Source organism: Alosa sapidissima, chromosome 5 (assembly GCF_018492685.1).
Source record: "Alosa sapidissima isolate fAloSap1 chromosome 5, fAloSap1.pri, whole genome shotgun sequence".
Classification (NCBI taxonomy): domain Eukaryota; kingdom Metazoa; phylum Chordata; class Actinopteri; order Clupeiformes; family Clupeidae; genus Alosa; species Alosa sapidissima.
Genome location: NC_055961.1, coordinates 32,659,529 through 32,679,588, shown reverse-complemented (window position 1 = coordinate 32,679,588; position 20,060 = coordinate 32,659,529).

Below are 20,060 nucleotides of genomic sequence, written 5' to 3'. Positions count from 1 at the left end.
ACAACTCGCCGTAATAGTTTAGTTGTAAAAAAAATTGCACAAATCATATAGGTATAATTATTTAATGTCTGTATTATGTAGAATGTTACAAAATAAAAAATAAAAACTGAGAAGGTAGACAATACATACCCTTCCATGGTATTCCTTTTCCACCATCACACACCTGCTGTCTCAGTTCTATATCTTATTATTTAACTCTTTTGTGTTGAACTTGGTAGTAAAGTTCAACCAGCCAACTACCTCGGTGAGGTAAAAAATTCAAGGTAAACATTGAAACAGCTCATCTGAGAATTCCAAAGTTTAATATTAAACTAATATTATTGGAATCTTTGCTTTTGTGTTACCCATTTGGGATTGTTCTTTTCGTTCTGGATGTGGAATATGTCATGAATGTTTTGGTCTGTGTGTATTTTGAAAAGATTAAAATCATCAAGGGTCACTCCATTTTAGGATCAATGTGAGTGTGGCTTGGACCGTTTTTACAATTAGCTGTGCATTTTGTTATTTTGCAAGAAAATGATTTAAAGGTGACATTAATGCTGTCAGATTATGATTGCATGTATGCATACATGCATATTCTTTTCTCCTTTGTAAGCTGTAAAGGGAATTCTCCTCCCCTTTAAAAAATAACACCCACCCTCACTTACCTTTTCACTAACCTTTCCACAATATTTGACATGAACAATTTCACTATATCTTACAGTATGTAGCTCGCTTTTGTGTGCATTTATTGGACCCATAAAACATTATGAAAAGGCAACAGCAATGGTTAGGCATACATTTTGGTGGTTTTGAACTGTGCTGATCTTTTATCAGTTCAAGACTCAACATATTTAGTCATTTCTAAATATTTAGAAAATGTAAAGAGTTTAAATATTTTCATAACCTGCACTGATGTCTGTTGGACTTTTACCAAATTAATAAGAAATGGCTTGTCATCACAGCACATGCCAGAACTCCTGTTTTTCACCTGTCTCAGACAGACTTCCTACTACTCCAGAGTCCTCTCTGTGAATACCTACAAATAGAAGTTCTTCTTAACTCCTGCCATTGATTTTCACCCTTTTCTGACTATCATCACGTCACACAACTCGTTGCCCTTCTAAGTAGGGCCCATTGTTTCTATTCGGTCAATATTACAACTAGTAGTAATGATACCACTGATATTGCCAAAGGGATTCAGGCAATTTGGCCTAACGAATGTATAATGAATTTATATCAAGCCTTGTTTGCTGTGCTGCCTGCAGTGGGGTCCTCATAGGTTGCTAAACCCGGTTCGTAGCAGATTTCACGAGGCCCATCTCTCCTGTAGATCCAGTGGTAGTTGAATGGGTGAACTTTTGGTCTTCTTCATTTCATAACTAGCAACTAGTACCTCCACCGACACTCTTGCATTCCTGCTTTGTGCTTCATGCGTGAGTAAAAGATATAGACAGAGAGGAGGGAGCAAGATGGATGACAAGAAGGGGGAGGCAGCCTGATTAGAAAAAGAGAAGACCGAGCATCAGGCCAATTCAAAGACGGGATCTTGGCTTTCCTCGAAACAGATGTTGCTTGTCATTTGGTTGTTGGGCAGGCAGCTGCTCAGCTGAGCACACAGGCTTTTCAGTGGCTTTCACTGGGACGACTGCTGTCTCTATACATGTCGTCGCTGCTTTCTCTCTTTCACCACCAGTCAATCCAAAACATTCGGTAGGTCTCGAGTCAAGACACATTTTGTGATGTTGTGTTTTTTTTTGTTGTTTTTTCTTTTTCCGCAATGTTTTATTGCTTGCCGTCTTTCCCTGATAGAAGCAGCAGCCCGTATCCGCGGGTTTTAGTGTTAGTTCTGTGCTGTGTTGCTGTTGATTGCGGGGTTGGGTTGTTATTGCCGCCTCTGGCTAATGTGGACCCGACTCTTGAGAGCCCCTGCCAAGCTGCTCCCCGGAAAATAGAGACTCAATCGGTAAGTCGACATAAACAAGCCTTAAGCCACCCAATACAAGTTCTTACTGTTGTTTGGTTTTTGACAGTGTATTAGTGAGTGACTTTGGAAGTTTTTTTTGTTTTTTGTCTTTCGCTCCGTGGTCTTTTTCTCTTGCTCGGAGGTTGATCTTCCAGCCGGCCTCTCATTTTCTTCAGTGTGCAATCCCCCCTGCTCCCGCCCCCTTTATTGAAATTCATCAGCACTTTGTTTCACTCTGCACTCTTCATCATAAACCCGTTTGACCAGTTCACAGGAGGAATGAGGTCATTAGGCAATGTGCTCCTGGGTCAATTTGAACTCCCTTCTCTCCTTTTATATGTCCATACATGTCTCTCTCTCTCTCTCTCTCTCTCTCTCTCTCTCTCTCTCTCTCTCTCACCCTCTTTCTTTCTCTCTCCTCTTTGATTTTTTTTTCTCTCTCTCATGACTCTGTCCATCTGTCTTAATTCCCCCCTTTCTCGACTTTCACCACCTCTCCCTTGCTCATTCGATCTGTCATTTTGCTTTCTTCTTTTCTCTTGGCGTTTCCCAGTGCCTTCATTCCCCCGGGTGTCCCTGGGCAGCGGGGGCCATGATGGGCCCATGTCCTGGTGCCCCTTTTGTTCACCCGTCTGCTGGGGAGGGGGGCACTCCTGCCTCCTGGCATGGCACTGCGGGCACGGGGACAAGGGGGTTTGGCAGCAAGCTGGGAGTCAAATCTGCTCATTGAGATTCGATCGGGGGCAGGATGAGATACAGACAACTCCAAGCGAGGTGGAGAGGAGGAGGTAGAAAGAAAAATAAGCTTTCCAATCTCCAGTTTGGCAATTAAGTCTTCCTTTGTGTCTTTGTGCCTCCCCCCCCCATTTTTTTTTTCCGAATGCTTTTCTCACATTTTCGCACAGCTGCAAATTGTAAACGCGGGAATACATTTGTTATTAATGGAATAAAAATGTAGACTTTGTGTTATGTGTTATGGTAAAGCGTGCAGCTAGTGAGACGAAAGATCCAGGACACTTGCCGTATAGACTTTTAGTATATATCTGAAGATGGAATGGGTGGGGTGTAGGGTAGTAAAACAAAAGCAGGAAGAGATATGTTGTTGCACCACAACCAGGACTGCAGTGTGTGTATCACTGAAAAGTGTCCCCAGTCGTCCTTCCCACTGTTGTTTAGCTGAGAGAGAACTGTACAGGAAGTGGTTTGGAATGAGAATGGAATCAAAGCTGGTTGATGTGTACTGTCTGTCCCCGATGAACGAAGGTGCCTGCTTGATGAACTCCATTGCAATGCTTTCGAAGGCTATTCTGTTGGTGATGTTTTTTGCCCACAAAGGTTGTTTTGTTGGTGATTTTGTTTTTGATGGTATATAGGCTTGATTGTTGATTGTTGATTGCCTGCTATGGGACATCCCCTACCTATAGCACTAGGAATGTAACACCTCTCCTATGTGTATTTATACTGTATGAAAAAAGCATGCTTTGCATGTAGTACATGTGTACTGTATATTCTATGCTGTTCCCATGTGGGTGGGTTAATGGTCCATCCTCTTGCCCCTGTCACAAATATCTTGAGGAAGTGAAACTGTTACTAAGCCCGAGTCATATTTCCATGCGGTTTGAGCAGTTGTCCTTCCATTGTTATCCCCTGTTCGCAGTACTATTTCCTTTTGTATCTATCGATGTATTTGGTCGTTTAAAAATCCCCATCAGCTTCCACATCGCAGTCTACAAAACCAAAAAAAGTTCTCCAGACTAAGAAGGGCTCTTGAGATAAGATTGGCAGATAGACCCGACTGATAGACATAGCGGGGGGGGGGAAAGATGCAACCAGTTAAGCGGCTGACTGGCAGACTCTCAGTACACCAATACAGACAGATGGTCTCAGACATAATGGCACACTGAGATGTTTGGGTCTCGGGGCAGTAGCATGTGCAATGGCCAAATAGAGCGACCAACTGACTGACTTAGGCTGTGACAGACTGACGTGGACAGACATGGAGCGTTTGACAGATTGATTCAGACACAGGATTAGGCAGACATATCGCCAGACAAATGGGTAGACAAACAGGGCAGGGATACACACAGAATGGAGCTAATCTTAGCCAGTTAGCATGTCGGGCATAGTGCCCCTGCATGCCCAGTATAAGAGGTCATTACTGGGCAGCGCTGTGTGCACCGGGCTTGTAGCTCTCGCCCCGAAAAGGAAAAGTGAGCGGGACAAAGAGGGAAGTAGCAAGAGAATGGCGGTTTTTTGGACAGCAGGGGTAAGAGGCTGGAGTAACCCGCTGCATATTGTTTCGCAGGACGGCAAAGACTGTTGCTCTTGCCTCCAACTCTCTCTGTCTGTCTGTCTGTCTGCCTGTCTGTCTGTCTTTCTCTCGGTCTGTGTCTCTGGTCTGTCTCGTGTTCTTTCTCTGTTTCTCTCGCTCTCTCTTGCTCTGTCTCTCTCTCTCTCTCTCTCTCTCTCAGTTGCTTGTAGCTCATCCACGGCCACAGCCATTTTGGAGAGGGGAGAAAAACGTGTGTGCTCTCTCTCTCTCTCTCTCTCTCTCTCTCTCTCTCTCTCTCTCTCTCTCTCTCTCTCGCACTCTCTCAGTCTTTCTCTCGCTGCTCTCACTCTCTCGCGCTACGTGGCGTGGATTGGTCAGAGGCAGGGAGGGAGCGGCGGATAGGAGACAGCGTGCTGCTCACGTAGGGAGACATGGCATGTTTGCAGAGAAAGAAATCCGGTGTGAAAGCAACCCTTTTCAGGCTTCACTTCTCTTTTGAGTGTTCAGTTTCTTTTTTAACTCTGCTGTTAAGCCTGTATTATTTTTCTGTCTTGTGCTCTCCCTCTCTCTATCTCCCTCTCTTTTTCTCTGTTCCCCTCTTACTCTCTTCCTCGTCACGAACTTTCGCTCTATTTTTCATCTCTTGCTTAATTTTTTCACTCCGTCTGTTTGAAGCGCTTTTTTTTCTCCAGTCGTCCCCCCTGTTTAGCTTTATTCATGGGAGTTTAAGACAAAAGGAAACGTCCAAATTTTGGCACTGCTAAGGAGTCAGAACCGCAGCCAAGGACCCTGCTGGGATCCAAAAAAACCAGAGCAGAGCGAAGCGCCAAAAAAAAAAAAAGAAAACACCACCCTTTCCTTTGCATGGTCACAAATTCCACTTTCTCTGTAGCCAGGGCAGTGCTGAACCTCCTTCTCGACCGCATCTCACCGCGTTCGACCTTTCCGCCTTTTCTCTCCCACGGAATCTTTTTTCAAATCCGTTTTGGGGTTTTCGCTTCCCGGTAAAAATGTGGATAGGACAGCTGGACAGGAGGCTGAAAGAGCCAGGGAATGAGGGGACAGTGTTTTTTGAGGCACTCTCGTTGATGACTTGGCGCTATCCCGTCGTTTGAAACAGCGCTGTTATTTGGCTTGCTCGTGATTCTCCTTTTCTTAGTTTCAGGGAACATTTCTTGTCCTCCCCGCCGCTTTATTCATGTACGGACATGTTTGCGTATTGAGTGTTTTTTTTCTCTTTTTTTATAAAGTCCGAGCGGTTGTGTTGTGTTTTAATGTGAGCTGCCTGTCTTGTTTCAGGTTGTTTTTCTGGCGCTGGAATCGGCCTACCCTGTCCCCTAAGCCTGACTCCATTTTGATCACAGGTGAGGACTGACCGCCCTTTGCGGACAAGGCACCGTTCAGCATCGTTGCCACTGGCTCGTGCAGTACTGGCCCACTGGTATGTGCCTCTTCTTATTGCCTTCTACTTCCCTCTCCATCCACTGCCCACCTTAGTCCGTCACACACACCAAACAGCCGTTTGTGCCTCTGTCGTACTAATAGTTGCAATGCATAGAATTTACGACTTATAGATATATACGATGCGGAAATGTGCTGTGCTCAGGTCCTCTTGGCCATACAGATAAATAAAAGTCGGACCTTCGCCCCCCCACACACCTCTGCATCCCAGTGTCCTCACATAGATTGAAGTATTTTTCCCCTTACAAACACAGCTCTGGTTACTGTACAACTTTCATGCTTGTAGTACAACACAAATAATTCCAACTGCAACAGCTGCAAAAATGGCCTTCAAGCTGGAAAGTCGAGAGGCGTATTGTAAATGTCTAAGATTTACATTCTGTCTGATTCATGCCTTCAGTAGGATGCCAAGGACATACAGTATACACACATGCAGACCACAGAATAGATAGTGGAGGTATTTATTAGTGTAACAAAAATGTATTTTCCCTTGTAACATTCTCCTCACGCAGAACTTTGCGCTCTTAGTTCGCGAATATTCCAAACATCTTAAGAATTTTCCAGCTGTCGCTTTGATAAACAAGGGCTCAAAATATTATCAATATATTTCGAAATAACTGTTGCTCTATCAAGATGCAGATTTCATGAGAGTATTTCTCAGAACTTTGCCCATTGTTTGATCATATCGGCTGATGAATGTCAGAGGGGAGTGGTAGAGCACTGTGGCTTTTGCTACATTGAATTGCAGCTTGTTGCATTCAAATATTTTTTCATTCTGGCATAAGAACCCCCTAATGGATTTTTGGTGCAGTGGACAGGGCAAGAGAGTTCTGTGCGGTTTCCCACTGACCAGTGTTTTATGAGTTATTGTGAAAGCGCAATAACTTGTGCAGTAAAATCAACATATTTTAGTAAAATCAATGTGTTTGTACAAAATGGCTGGGTTGGGATAATGACACATTTAAAGGTCATTAACATAGAAAACAGCACAGCGACATTTTCATATAATCAAGTAATAATTTCTTCAAATCAAAAACAAATCACGTATGTAAGAGTCTCGTTGTATACTTGAATACAGTTTTGTTTCATTTGTTCTTATTTAAGTCTGTGTTTGTGACAGAGGTCTAAGTTCAAGGTGACCTTCAAACCTCAAAATATTCCAGCAATCACACACAGCACAAAATGATGAATCTGTATTATTCCATATTTGTATCTTAAAAATCCCAGTGTTTACCATGTTTATTTGGCACATCAAACACCAGATATCTGCTATGTATGTTTTTACCTTCTCTAAGCATTACAAATAAAGTTGAATTAGCGTAGCGCTTTGCTCATCATAATCCTTGAACCATTGTGGTTGAGCGAAACTGTATTCATAGCAAAAGATGGGTGTATTGCCTTAGTCTGCTAACTGTACTTCACATGATATTAATACTCTGCATTATATTGTACCACTCTCTATCACAATATGATATTTCAGACCTTTATCTCGCCCATTGCAAATCATCATATGTTGTATTACCCTCCCTTTAAATTATTAGTTTTGTATGTAAAGTCTTAAGATTTACTTGGACATACTGTCAAACTCTTTTAATGATGTGATTGTGTGAGTTTAAACGTTAAAAGGCCTGGACTTAAAAATTCTGTCCATTCACAGGAAGTTGGATTGCATGTGGGGCAATGTAAGCTTAGGAACATTTTGCTATGATTCCTGTTTTTTTTTCTGGAGAAAGGCTTTTATTACTATTATTATTTGCTACTTCAAACTCTGTTCCAACACGGGAATGGAAATGCCAGCTGCCACAAACCCGTAGATCCGAACTTGTGATGACTGACAACACAAGCTCGTGTCTATAGGTATGTGTCTGCAGGGCCAGAACACCTTGGCGCACCGCACCACCCGATCAGGGCCCACTCACATCCCAGAGGCTCAAGCAGGCCTTACTATACATGTCCATCCAACGTCCGCTCACACAAGGAACCGCAGTTTAAGTTGTGAACTTCCTACTAGAGGCACAGGTTGGGGCACTCTTCAGGTGTTCACTGTTTTGGATGCCTGTTCCTAACCCAACTTTCGTACCCTAATCCACCTGCCCAGGCTACGTGCTAACTCCCTCTCCCTGGCTAAATGGCCACACCCTCTTTGCAGCGAGCTCCCGGGTTGAGGTAGTAGGTTGTATAGTTTAGAGTTACACCATGGGAGATAACTGTACAGCCTCCTAGCTTTCCCTGAGATGTCGCGTGGCATTCGGACGCGGGACACACCTTCGGAAATGTTGAAGCCTTGACGTCAATCTACAGATGCAGCAGTGCAGGGGTTTGTGGTTGACCTGATCATGCTGCAGCAACTGCAGTACTTCACCCAAGAGCCAATTGGCAGGCTCCATTTTGTTGACCTCAATCTGAACATGAAGGACAAAGGAAATGATGCAGAACTGTGCCCTAACCAGACTTTTTTTTTCATGAATTCATATATCGATAGTAGAAATTGTAGAATCAGTTTTAATTGATTGGATACTACTTTCAATGATCCCTAATGGCAAACGAGCGAGGTTAGTTTCCCTAAGAAAAATATTAGAGTGAGATCTTAGAATGAGCCATATGCTCAAAATAGTTCACGAAAGAAACACATATTAGAGATGAAAGGAAGCAACGACCAAATGGGTAGAACGATCCTAAAGTCACTAGAAGACAGTTCTAGAACATTTTGAGCTTATTCCTCACACAAGGTATGAAACAATGTTCTTAGGAAGTTTGTGGTTGCCAAAGCATAGCTGCAACTGAAGTTGTTCCATTGATAGATACCTATGCACATTACACAAAAAACCAGAAACCTTAATGGTATATGCATCCAGTGCAGTGCAAGGTAGCCCCCTGAAAAACATGCTTAGTATTAACAAACCATAATACTTAGACGATAAAATGACAATGTATATGATAAGCATTTCTTTCCTATTTCCTTGAGTAAATGCAAAACATATTTGCTCTTAAATATGTGTGTAGGTATGTGAAGTTTACCGAGAATGAAAAGTGACATTTAACTTTTTTAGAATTAGATTTTGTTTTTGAGTTTCTTGGCCATTTTTTATTTTATACATTTTTTCACACATTGAAGACACGGAATGGGTGTGCTTCGATACAAGACATGGAAAAATAAGAAAACAGGCTGTCATATCAGTACCCTGCCATGCTGATGCAAGCGCCTCATGGATCTTGTTGACCTCGGACAGGTGTGGTCTGAGGATTACAAAAACGATCCATCTTGTGTTTCATCAGTCAAGCAAAAAGCAAAAATGGTGTTGATGTCACTGAGTGTCACTTGTTTAGATGGAGCTGGCTTGCTGTCAACAATTTGGCATTACTGTAGGATCGTTTTAGATGGTTTTGGATGAAGCAGCGCAGCATAAAATTTGTTTTAAATGAACCAACTACATCAGAAGACGACAAGTTGACATTTCCAACAGATACTAAATTAAAAAAAAAGGTTTTTATTTAGTATCTGTTGGAAATGTCAACAATAAATGAATGCCTCATTGAAAAGAAATATTTTTTAAGTACACATGTGAATGTCCCATGAGTAAATGTCACGCTACCAGTTCCTACTAGAGCAGGGACATCCCTCTCCATTTTCAAAAAACTCCTGAAGACCCAGCTCTTCAGAGAATATCTCCTCGTAGCACTACTTACAACTAGCCGTGCTAATTCTAGCACATCACTTTACTAGAACTGATACTTGACTGTATAAAAACAACACTCACTGATGCACTCTACCTTTTAAATTTATTTAAATTGTTCTAGAATTGTTGGGAGAATTGTTTTAAAAAGCTTTAAACGGTTTACCATGTCACATACATATATACTGTGTATAGTATGTCTACTTAAGTGTGTGTGTGTGTGTGTGTGTGTGTGTGTGTGTGTGTTCATAGAAAGTTTTTTGTCTTCTATGATACTAGAGTGGTATGGTGTCCCAGACATGGTGGTTCACAAGCCAATGTTCAGTTTACAAAACTTAATCTCAGGTCATTAAAAATTCCTTCATTCCTCAAGTCAGATTTGCATTGACACTTTGAAAACACATTTTCCTGCCAATAGAACATTTGTTTTACGCTTCCTTTTGAGTTTGACATAGGAGAGAGAGAGAGAGAGAGAGAGAGAGAGAGAGAGAGAGAGAGAGCTTCGGATGCTGCATGACTGAATTAGTTCTCATCTTCACTGCTGTCTTCACAGGGATTTGAAGCGTGATTCAGCAGCCAAATGTGCACAAAGTTCATGTTGACTGCAAAAAAAAAAAAAGGAAAAAATATGTGTGCATGTGGTAAAGGGAGCGACGGAAAAGCAAAAACAACACTCATAATTAAAAAATAAAAAATCCCAACCAAATCAGATGAAGTGGCACAAAATCTCCAGCTACTATTAAAAACTCTGCTGCCGTACTGCCTTTCCCCTGTCCTGGTGCGTCACCAAAGTTCCAATCGGCACACATATTCACTGACTTACAGTATTTTACCTTCATATACTTCCCTCTCCTCCTCCTCTGTATGTGTTGACTCGTGTATTTCATGGGGGTTATTTGTTTTGGCATAAAGGGGGAGCTGGTGTATGTTTGTTGTGTTCAACAGGGATACTGGGCTTTTTTGTTCCATGTATTTAGCGTGGTCTCAAATGATGTACAGCTGGTTTAGTCATACTCCTGCTTTATCTGCATCACATGCACAGATGTATATGCTATCAGAGCAAGTGCTTTACAGATGCGCCATGCTCTACAGATGTAGGGTATGCATGCTCCTTGCCTGCAAGTGATTTATTAGAATCGCAAAATTATGGTGACAGATGCTAGCATTGCTACAGCTGAGCTAGAAATAATAAAGCATTGTGTTGGATTTATAAGACCTTTGATTTGAATGCTGTAAGGATCACAAAGTCGTTTAATCCCAATTATATTTCTTTCCTGGAAATCCATTCTGTGGATTCTTTGCCGTCATATTTTTTTCAATAACTTCACTTTCGCTGTGCTTGTGTCCTCCCTTGCACTATCCTTAAGGCAACAGATACTATAGTATTGGGAGACAATAGTTCCATTGTGCTCGGAGAGATGTGTCACAGCAAGCGCATTTTAAGCATGACATCACAGCCAGGGGCGGAAGACTTTTTTTTTTTTCGTACGGGTCGTTAATGTATTATTTTCATTTGCTATTTGTTGGTGTTTGTGGAAAACAACTTGTCAGTTTGTCACAAATGCTATTGTGTCAATACTTCTCCATGAGCTGAGCAGGCCGAGGGCATGGTGCTATCTCATTCCTGTTGAATGTTGTTAATGAACTGAGTTTTACAGATACAAAGAACAGCATGTTTTGTGGTAAACATGTTTCAAGTTATTTGTGTGATTTCAGATGCATTCGCCCACACAATTAAAAAAAACAATATATATTTGTCTCGTAGTTGCAAAAATATAATCTCAACTGTTTACTCAAACGTTTAGTGTGAACTTTGTCCATGCATGCTTGTGTGTGATATGTGTGAGTGGGTGTGTGTTTGTTGCATATGTGTGTGTGTGTGTGTGTGTGTGTGTGTGTGTGTGTGTGTGTGTGTGTGTGTATGTGTGTGTGTGTATGTGTTTGCGTATGCGTGCAGGCATGTGTGTTTGTGTGTGTGTGTGTGTGTGTGTTTGTGTTTGCGTATGTGTGCAGGCATGTGTGTGTGTGTGTGTGTGTGTGTGTATGCGTGCAGGCATGTGTGTATGTGTGTGTGGTGTATGGGCATGTGGATGGGGATTTCCATGATAAGTGACCCTTGCTAACAGAGGAAATGATTTATCCATGGATTAGATTCATTGTAGGGTTTTTCGTTTCTGCTGGCCTGTTATTATGTGAGACCGCATTGCTTGTGTTTATATCTGTGTTGTACTGGTGCTTTGAAATGCACTGTGAATAGGATACATAATGTATAATGTCTCTGGTGCGTTGTAATCTTTCAATTCATTTTTAATCATGTTTAAATATCTCTCTCTCTCCCTCTCTCTCTCTCTCTCTCTCTCTCTCTCTCTAAGTGTGTCATTGTGATATGAAAAAATGTGTGGGTGCTCCATTCAGGTCTGCAGCAGTGCAGTAGGTCACTGGAACCAGAGGGATGGAGTAGAGAGAGGGGGGGGGGGGGGGGGCAAAAGAGGGTGATGTACTGAAATGAAAAGGGAAAGACCAAAGGCAGAAAGAAGGACAAAGAAAGAGTAAAAAGGATAAAAGACGATACAGGAAAGCAGGAAAGAAAGGGAGCGGAAAGGAGAGAAGAGTAGGGAAATAAAAGGAACAAAGATATTGATTATGTGGAACTATTTTCTCTTCCGTCAGTCCAAAACTTGTTACAGTAGTAAGCGAATGATTATGCAGAGTCGTCTGTGTGTGTTTTTGTTTGCTGTTTTTTTGTAGGTTTGCGTATCTGCATGTGTGTGTGTGTGTGTGTATGTGTGTATGTGTATGTCTGCACGTGCGAGTGTCTGCTTTCATCGGTGTGGTTTTGCACCATTGCAGGTGTGCATTCGTTAGCATACATCCGTGTGTGTATTTGCATATGTTTTCCGTGTGTATCTGTGTCCGTGTGTGTGTCCGTGTGTGTGTGTTGTCTCTGCCATGTGGGTCTCTGCTCCACCTCACCTGCCACTGCAGTAAAGGCTGCAGGTGCGCCCCAGGTGGCGGGAGCACATAGTGCAGCAGGAGGCCAGTGCCTGGCTCTCTGCTGCAGTGTTGTGCTGGGAAATGAGCCCCAGTGCATGATGGGAGTTGTAGTTCAATACGGGGCAGTCGTTCTGCAGCTCCACACCTCCTTGTTTATGGCAGTATGCATCTGTGTGTGTTTGTTGGCGAAAGAGAAGAGAGAGATGGATGAACAAAAGTGGACCCAAGCAAAGATGGAGGGGGGTGTGTGTACGGAATACCACGTGTTTCTCCTGTATCGCCTTGTGCGGAGAAATAAGACCACTTGGCCAGGAGAGGGGGGTCAAGCATCGCTACCTGTTTGTCAGGGCTCAAGGTAGCCATGCTATTATGCTATTAGTAACACTGTCCACGCACATGCACACACACACACACACACACAGTCTTAAGTTTCGCCCAGATCAGTTTTTGAAGTGTTGGCAGTTTCACTGCTGCACCCTCAAACAGCCATTCTGTCTGTATCACTGCACCTCTAAATGGGAAGACATCAAATGTTTTACTGTGTGCCGTTACTTCGTTTGAGAGATAGAGAAGGCTTGCAGGAGGCTGGTAGATGAAGTGGGGTGGGGTGGGTGACAGGGTGGGGAGGGGTGGAGCCCCGAGGAAAAGGAAGGAGAGAGGGAGGGAGAGGGGAAGAGAGAGAGAGCGAGAGAAAGAGAGAGAGAGAAAGAGAGAGTGAAGCGAGAGAGTTCCTGTCGCTGATAAGTGCCCATTTCCAGTTGGCCGTTGACTGCCTCCTTTGTTGAGATTTCTCTGTCTCCCTGAGCCTCTCTCTCTCTCTCTCTCGCTCTTTTTCGCTCTCGCGCACTCTCTCGCTCTTTTTTCTTTCGCTGTGCTGTTTCTTAAATGTTCTGCTTTCCCCTTCCTCTCTCTTACCTCTCATCAATATGAAGACAGTAGAAGTAAGTTAAGTCTGAACAGATCATGCACATCGTACAGACAACCATATCTGCTCTCTCACCTTCACTCGGTCTGCCTCTCTCTCTCTCTCTCTTTCTCTTTCTCTCCCTTGCTTACTCCCTTTATCTCCGGTCCCCCCTCCTCTTCCCTCATTCACATGCTCATTCCCTCCCTCCTTGCCGTTCTCTCTCTCTCTCTCTCTCTCTCTCTCTTGTTCCCTCCCTCCTTGTGCCGTGCAGATTCCCCAGTTGGGCTGGGAGAGTGAGACAGAGAATACTGTGAAGTGGGAATGAAAGAAAATGCCGGACTTGGATTTTTTTGTGAGAGATAAAGAGAGGGGGAAAAAGAGAGAGAAACAGAGAGAGAAACAGAAAAAAAAGGAATGAGCACGGAGGATGTTTTGTAAGGCGAGAACCACCTTTCTTTCACTCTCAACTTCTTTCTTGCTCAGTCTCTCTCTCTTTCTCTGTCTCTCTGTCTTTCTGTCTTTCTCTCTCTGTCTGTCTCTCTCTCTCGTTTCCCCTCCTTCTTGAGGGGTAGCAGGGCTCTTGGTTTAACTGATCTCAGCTGTCGGAGGAAATGAATGGATGATGTCCATTTCTCCCTCTGTCTCTGCCGCTTTTCTCTTCTCTGACCTGCAGTCTGTTCTCTGCTTTTATACTGTCTGAAGACCTCGAGCTCTGGAGATAGAGATGGTCTGTTGAGAGACAGAGAGGGTCCATAATGTGTAGTACTGTGTGTGTGTGTGTGTGTGTGTGTGTCTGTGTGTATGTGTGTGTGTGTGTGGGTCGGAATGACAGAAACAGGCGTTGACACATTCTTTCCTATTATTCATCCCTGTGTGTCACTGTTTATTTGTGTTCATTTTTACCTTATGTAGGGATCAGATGACCGCCAGGTTTCCACTTGTCTGTTTTTCTCTCTCTTTTTGTTTTTCTGCTGTTGCTGTTGGTGCTGGTGGTGGTGGGGTGAGGGGGGGACTGTACTGTGTAACCGTGATACATGTGTAATACAATGTTCTTTTGCTTTTTTCCCTCCTGTCTGTCTCAGTCCCTGTTGAACGGCAAAAACAATGGGGTATCTTTCATGGAGTCTGACACTCTTTCCGAGTAATTTAAAAAAAAAAAAAACACTACTCTGGCAAAATGTAATGGTCTAGTGTTTTAGGCCGACATTTTGAAGCTTCTCCCATAGCCTGGTTTTCTTTTTTGACTCGTTTTCTCTTTTCCTTGGGTTAGTGTTGGGTTAGTGCTTGGGTTTGTGCTTGGGTTAGTGCTTGGGTTAGTGCCTGGGTTAGTGCCTGGGTTAGTGCTTGGGTTAGTGCTTGGGTTAGTGCCTGTCTGAGTGGTTGTCGTAGTGTACCTGCCAATGCATTTTAAATTTCCCTCCCTTGCTCCCTCCCTTGCTCTGTCTCCCTCTTCGCTCTCTCCCTCCCCTATCTCTCTCTCTCTCTTGCTCTCTCTCGCTCTTGCTCTCCCTCTGTCTCCCTCCCCGCTCCCTCTCTTGCCCCCCCCCTCTCTCTGTCTCTCTCTCTCTCTCTCTGTCTCCCTCTCTCTGCCTCTCTCAGTCTCTCCTACACCTCTCTACTCCAGACAGCCAGACAGCAGTCGTCTGCCAGAGGAACGTCGTGCCCCCGCACTCCTCTCCTCTCCTCTCCTCTCTTCTCTTCTCCTCTTTTTGCCTCTTCCTCTCCTCCTCTCTTCTCCCTTATCTTAATGGTTTTCTTAGCTGCTGTACCACCTTGAAAGTGTGAGGACTGATTCTCACACACTATTCTCTCTCTTTTCTTTTCTTCTCTCTCTCATACCTCCTCTCTTTCTTTTTTTCCTCTCGCTCTGTCTTCTTCCCTCCCTCCTCCACCCCCCCCACTCTTTTTTTTCCCTGTTGCTTTTTTCTCTCCCTCCCTCCCTCCCTCCCTCTCTCTATCTTTCTCTTTTCACTCTCCCTCCCTCTCGTCCGCGGCAGGCGAGACAGGGACCCGCCGTCGACTGCGGCATCCCAATCTGCCGCCGCCGCCATCAGGGTGAGTTCAATCCTCTCTCTTCCTCTCTCTCTCGCTCTCTCGCTCTCTCTTCCTCCCTCAGTTTCTCCCTCTCTCTGACTCTCTCTCTTTTTGCTCTCTTGGTAGATGTGATGATGTCTTTACAAGTGCAAATATGCGTTTGTGTGATGTGTTAATAAGATATTCTTGTATGGGTTGTATTGTCAGTGTTGAGCAGTGAGGGAATGGCAGGGAAAAGATGTAGACAGTACTGTCGAGGAGGTGAGGAGACTGCCCCTCTCCTTTATGGTGCTGCATATGTGGCTTGGCTAAGCGTTAGCAAGCGTGCGCGCGCGCGTGCGTGCGTGTGTGTGTGTGAGCGAGCGAGCGTGCGTTTGTGCGTGTGGACACGTGCACATGTGTGTCTGCATGTCTGCAAGCATGTGTGAGCGTGTGTGCATGTGTCTGTGTGTGTGTGAGATAGAGAGAGAGAGAGAGAGATCCCGCTGGTCGGTTCATTTCCCCCCGTTCGCTGAGCAGCTCTCTGTTTCCCAGCGGCCCTATTGCTGGTGCTGCCATTGTTGTGTGAGACGGGGGGCAGTCCTCTGTCTGCCTTTCTCTCCATCTCCCTCGCTCTCTCTGGCCAGTGGCACCCGTCGACTTATAAATATACAGTAGATTGGAGTTGAGGCTCGCAGCATTTATAGCCAAAGACGCTGTCTGATAGATATGATAGTCTGCATGTGTGCCTTTGTGAGTGAGTTTGTGTGTGTGTGTGTGTGTGTGTGTGTGTGTGTGTGTGTGTATGTCCACGCTTGAATGTGTGTGGTCTGTCGCTGATGTCTGTGTGCGGTGTAGCTGTTAACTCCAATGCAGGCTAACACTTGTGTGCGTAATGCGCATGTCTGCTGTGAGTCTTTGTGTGTGTGTCTTTGTGAGTGTGTGTGTGTATGAGTGGGTTCCCTTTGCCACTATGTGTGTGTGTGTGTGTGTGTGTGTGTGTGTGTGTGTGTGTATGTGAGGGCTGAGTGTCGCACTGGGTTTTCACTTTCTGTGCGGTACGCAAGTGTGTGTGTGTGTGTGTGTGTGTGTGTGTGTGTGTGTGTGTGTGTGTGTGTGTGTGTGTGTTCAACGTGAGGGCAGGCTGCACTTGTTAGCTTCTGGAACGGGGTGTGTGAGGGAACGAAACGGCAGGGGCGACACACAGGGGGGAACGAGGGATCGGCGCCAGAACACAGAGTGGGAGAGGGGAGGAGAAGACAGACGACAGGGGCAGAGGATGAGAGGGAGAGAGTGGGGAGAGGAGAGGAGAGGGTTTGGGCCAAAGGGATAATGCGTTCCTCCACGCTGCTGTCGGCTGGCTGGTTAGCTGGTTAGCTGGATAGCTGGCTGGGCCGGGCGATGAAAAGCAACGGCACCTCTCTCCTTCCCTGAGACCCTAACTTGTGATGTTTTGCCTTGATGTCCACGGGTTGGGTTCTCGGGAGCTGTGAGGGGCGCCCACGCGTCTCCCGCAAAAAGCAAAAAAAAAGAGACGATTGAAGAATAAATGTCAAAAACTGGAAAACGAACGCGAAATGGATATACCGTGAAACGCGATGATCGGAAAATGAAATTAACAACTTGTCGGACAGGAAAGCTGCAATGTTACAAAGAGGGAAAGGCATCAGTTCATCCATCCACTGTGAAAGACAAAGGGTGATGAAGATGGCTGCGTATGCGTATGTGTGTGTGTGAGAGAGAGGTTTAGAATAAGGGACAGAGGTTGGTTAAAATGAAACAAGACAAAAAAAAAGAAGAAATGGAGTCGCGCCTCCCTGGCTTCGGTAGGAAAACAGATATGAGCGAGAGAGAGGGTGACCGAGTGAATGAGCAAGAGAAAGAGAGAGAGAGCACAACCGAGCAAAGGAATGAAGGCAGGCAGGCAGGCAGGCAGGCAGGGCGGAGGTAGCAGGACAGTGGAATGTGGGCCTGCATCTGGGCTGAATAGAGCAGAGGAGAAGAGAGGAGAGGAGGAGAGGAGGGAAGGAGAGGAGAGGAGAGGAGAGGAGAGGAGAGGTGGGGAGAGGAGAGGACAGGAGAGGTGGGGAGAGGAGAGAAGGAGAGGAGGGGAGGGGAGAGGAGAGGAGAGGAGAGGAGAGGAGAGGAGAGGTGGGGAGGGGAGAGGAGAGGACAGGAGAGGTGGGGAGAGGAGAGGACAGGAGAGGTGGGGAGAGGAGAGAAGGAGAGGAGGGGAGGGGAGAGGAGAGGAGGGAAAAGGAGAGGAGCACAGGGGCGTGGGGCTTTTCAGACGCCCTGGACGCTTTTGAACTCGCCGGGGACAGGACCAGTCGTCCAGGACGACAGTCCGTCCAGGGCTACGTCATTTTATTTTCTTGTCTGGTGGTCATCACTGAGACTGTGTGAGACGGGCGATGGACCTGTCTGTCTCCGTGTCTGGTGCTACAGCCTCTTGGTTGAGCCCTCGTGCCGTCCGCATGTCTGTGGATATGTGTGCTTGTGTAATGCAGTGGATCAGTGTACTGTATGTCCGTTTTTGTGTAGGGCATTGCTTGTGTAAATGTGTTTTCTGTCTTTGTGTGTGTGTGTGTGTGTGTGTGTGTGTGTGTGTGTGTGTGTGTGTGTGTGTGTGTGTGTGTGTTCCCCGCAGTCTTGAGAGCAGCACAAAGTACTGGTCAGAGCGTGACACTGAATGCTCGGTACACTTGTGATTGACCTCATACAGACCCGCATCAGACTTATGCTACAGACGTCCATCATGGGCGGCCATTGGATGAGTGAATGTGTATGTGGATGTGACTGGGCGTTGATCAATACCAATATCCAGTTGTGTCTGTATTGGTCAGGGCTGTGACTGCATTTGATGATGACGTGTATGTACAGCCAATGCATGTTTTGCAATATGGGAAAAGAAAATGAGCAAGTAAGAGGTAATGGACGAGTGAAATAATTTCTTCGTAATTTCGTTCGTTCTAGGATATCTACAGAATATGTGCCAATGGATCTTGTCTGTTCCCTGTAGTACCCTACTTGTTACATCGTTGAGTGGAAAATGACTGCTGATGAACTTGGAATTTGCAAAAGAGGCTAGTAATTTCAGCTGTAGCTATTAAAGCTTAGCAAGCTACAGATCATCTACTACAGACAAGGTGGGGAATTTACAGTTTTAAACACTATCTGCTTAGCAGCATGTTATCCACAGGCAGAGATCTACAGAAAAGGCTTTGGGAAATGCCACAAGTAGGCCTGTGCAAATGAAGAGAATACAGTATTTCAACACTTGGAACAATCAAACACCCAAAAACATGTATGCACAAGATAAATTAAATGTTGGCTCACTGTAGCACTGGTATCACGCAGGTCTTTTGTGTGTGTGTGTGTGTGTGTGTGTGTGTGTGTGTGTGTGTGTGTGTGTGTGTTCCTGATTTAAATGGCACATTTTAACAGTGAGCTGAGGTGTTACATGAGGTGATTTATCCAAAGGTTAGGGTGTCGGAGGTCTTTCCCATACATGTGCCTGTGTGTGTGTGTGTGTACATGATATGGAATGTGTATGCCTCAGATGTCGGCCATCTTTAGTCAGTGATTTACAGGCATGGCGAAGGGCTTGTCAGAACTGCAGGTTTGCTGGTGTGTTACTAAGCTCTGTACAGTATTTAAATGCAAATGAGCTTGTGTATTAAGAGCCGTGCTATTGAAGGCTTTCAGATTTCGCACATCACTACGGTGTGTCCTACTGTGTGTGTGCATGCATGCATATACTGTAGTGTGTGTGTGTGTTATGTATGCAAATATGTGTGTATACTGTATGTATGCCCCATTTCATGGCAGAAGGTCTACAATAGTGCAGTAGGTCATGGGCACCATAGGGAGAGAGAGGGAGAGGGGGAGGGAGAGAGAGAGAGAGAGAGAGAGGGAGATGGAGAAGGAGCAACTAATACCGGAAACAAGCAAAACCTTTATAGGGAGTATGGAAAGGAGAAAAGGATAAATTAATAAATGAGTGGGAGGTATAATAGGCAAACGCTGTGTACGTTACAGCAGCAATGTATTGTTAGGTGCCTAGTGCTAAAGGTATGTGAGCATCTGCTGTGACAGTTATCATTATAATTTGCTGCCCATAGAATCCCCTGGGTGGATATTTGTGAGGTAAGACAGCAACAGGGCACCGTCTCAAGTAGCTATCTGCTCATTTTGGGGCTCTACCTATTAACCTAGGCAGGGCCAGGGCAAGGCCAAACATGACCATGCTGGCCATGCTTATTTCAACATGTACCACCATTATGTTTGTGTTGGTTGGAATAAAAACACAACCGTCAGGTGATGTGTGATATATGAAAACATATGCATCCTGGATGCATTGTCGCCTATGCATCGTCGTGGATATATGCAAAATATCTGCATCTACTGTATATATATTGGATATATGCTATAACATTCTGGATATGTTAAAAAGATGCATCCTATGGATCCATAGGGGGTGCTATATTTGAACTGGATTGTCTAATTTCCACTATAGTTCGACCTCCTTCAATAATTGGACAGATATATTGTCAAGATTTATGTGAAATTATGTCTAACAGGAGATGAGGCTTCATTGTATGATGAAGACCAGAAGCATCTCAAAGACTTATCAATGAGCTTGTGACTGCAGATGACATTTGGATTAGTTTAAAAGCTCCATCTAGTAGAATCAGGAAGTCACCCGTATGACCTCAAGGATTGGGATGGGTCATGTCAAGTGGCATGGGTCATCCGAGAGAACAGGCTGTCTGCTAAATGGACGAGATGCTC